The sequence below is a fragment of the Scylla paramamosain genome, chromosome 8 (assembly GCF_035594125.1).
Source record: "Scylla paramamosain isolate STU-SP2022 chromosome 8, ASM3559412v1, whole genome shotgun sequence".
Classification (NCBI taxonomy): Eukaryota; Metazoa; Arthropoda; class Malacostraca; order Decapoda; family Portunidae; genus Scylla; species Scylla paramamosain.
In genome coordinates this window covers 1,270,001-1,272,500 of record NC_087158.1, presented here as the reverse complement: position 1 = coordinate 1,272,500, position 2,500 = coordinate 1,270,001, and the positions used below count along the sequence as shown (strand labels likewise).

General features: G+C 42.2%; 1 protein-coding gene across 1 annotated transcript in view; it reads left to right on the top strand.

Moving 5' to 3' along the window:
• LOC135102659 (ankyrin repeat domain-containing protein 29-like) overlaps positions 1-2,500 on the top strand; it is a 93,335-nt gene that overhangs the window by 14,953 nt on the left and 75,882 nt on the right. The gene's annotated exons all lie outside the window — the stretch shown is intronic.

Genomic DNA, 2,500 nt, shown 5'->3' with positions numbered 1-2,500 from the left:
GTAATTTTGTTTCTTTTTTTTATTTCTTTCTTCTTCAATCTCTTTCTCCCTCCCTTCCTTTGTTTATCCTTTGTTAATTTCTCTTTCCTTCCGTATGCCTGTTTTGCCCTTTATTTATTTATTTTTCATTCCTCCTTCCTCTTTTGATTTCTTCTCTAATTTCATTCTTGTTTTTGCTTTTGTCATATTTTTTTCCTCCTCCTTTTCTCTGTTTACCAGTTTTAACGTTCTCACCTTACTCTGTTCCTTCGTTTATTACTTGTGTTCTTTTCTCCTTTATTCATAATTTGTATTTCATTGATGTCATTCTATTCGCCTGTCTCTAGTTCTCTTTTCGTTTTATTGTTTATTTATTTATTTTTCGTTTATGTAATTTATCAAGAATCTGAGAACAACCTCTAATTTACTCTCTCTCTCTCTCTCTCTCTCTCTCTCTCTCTCTCTCTCTCTCTCTCTCTCTCTCTCTCTCTCTCTCTCTCTCTCTCTCTCTCTCTCTCTCTCTCTCTCTCTCTCTCTCTGTGATGAATTCAAACAAGAAAAAGTGAAACAAAAAAAAAAAGGTAACGAAATAAACCGGAAGGAAATAAAGAGAGAAAGATTCCAGCACCAATATTTTTAACTGTGTCCCTTTGACTTGTGCTGGAACGCTCGCCTTTAATTGTGGTCCTGTTGAGGCTCACCTTCTGATTGGTGCAGCCTCTCCACTTTCCAGCGGCAACAAAGATCTTTTCCAGTTTACAGCGGCGGTGCCAAACATACCTCTCTTCCAGTCTCAAGCGGTGACAAAACACACGCTTTCCAGTCTCAGTCTTCTTTAGCGGTGTCATACGTAACTTTTCTCAGATTCCAGTGGCAGCAAAGATCTTTTTCTAGTTTTCTCCTTCCTCGGTGACCAAACACGTCCCTTCCAGTTTCTAGGGCGGCAAACACACGCTTTCCAGTCTCCTTCAGCAGTGTCATATCTAACCTTTTCCAGATTCCAGTGGCCGCAAAGATCTTTTCCAGTTTCCAGCGCTGGCGACCACTCTATCTTTTCTAGTTTTCTCTTCAGCGGTGACAAAATACGTCCCTTCCAGAGTCTAGGGCGGCAAATACACGGTTTCCAGTTTTTTCAGCGTTCTCTTTCCAGTTTCCAGCGCTGGCGACCAATATCGTCCCATCCAGATTCTTGGACGGCAAACACAAGCTTTCCAGTCTCTTCAGCGTTCTCTTTCCAGTTTTCCAGGGGTAACAAACATATCCTTTCCAGTTTTCAGCGTTTCCAAATACATCCTTTCTAGTCTCAAGCAACACCCAACATATCCCTTCCAGTGTTCCAGGGGCAGCACAACATATCTTTCCAGTTTTCAAGAGGCAAGCAACATAATCCTTTCCAGTTTCCAGTACGTCATATATTTCACAACCCCAAGCGAAGTACACGAGGCAGGCGTTTAATCTTCCCAGTGTCAAGGCGTCTGTTGTATTGTATTCTGGAAACCGAGAGAGTATTTTGTATATTTCACAGCCCACCAAGACAAGCAAAGAGTGGAGAGCAAAGAGTTCATTCGTTTCCAGTACCAGGAAGTGTGTTTCGTCTTATTCTGGGTATCTTCAAAAGGGTTTCCATAAAGTTTACGGTGATGTGTGGAAGCGAAGGGTTATAAATCGTTTGTAATTTTTCTTTTAGCGTTTCTGTATTCTTGCTAATCAGTGGATGGGTTTATGAAGTTGGGTAGTTTTTTTTTCTTGTTTCTTTTTTTTTCCTTTTCTTTTTACATTTTTCAGTCTTATCTGTCTATTTTGTTCTCTTGTTATTTGTTATGTGTTGTTCCTATTGGTGTTGTTGTTGCTTCCACGACTACTACTACTACTACTACTACTACTACTACTACTACTACTACTACTACTACTACTACTACTACTACTACTACTAGGTGTGTCTTCTTCTTCTTCTTCTTCCTCTTCTTCTTCTGCTTCTTCTTCTTCTTCTTCTTCGTCATCTTCGTCTTCTGGTACTTCCTTCTGTTTTCTCCGATTCATTCACCCTATTTTCGCATTTCTGTTAGTTGGTCACAGTTTTCCTCACATCCCTTCCCGCCTGCAGCTCCTTCACTCATTCCTTCGCCTCTCCCCACTTCCCCTTCGCCTTCTGATTACCCGCCTCCCTAACACAGCTCTGGGCAGTGAGCGGGCCAGCCAGCACCTGCTCTGTCTAGGCTCACCCAATCAGCTCCAGGGGGAAAAAAATTACTGCTGAAGCACTCTTGGGTCTTGTTGAGAGTAATGGATGGTTGAGTGGACGGGTGGAAGAGTGGATGCATGGGTGAATGGGTGGATGGATGCGTGGATTGATGGATGATGTAAAGGATATGGTGGGTATGGTGGTGGTGGTGGTGGTGGTGGTGATGGTGATGGTGGTGATGGTGAAAACAGGTTTGCTCCATTGCATTACAGACTCACGATTTTCCTCTTTATTTTCCTCCTTTTTCCCCTTTCTCTTTTCCCTTGCATGTCCCCCTCT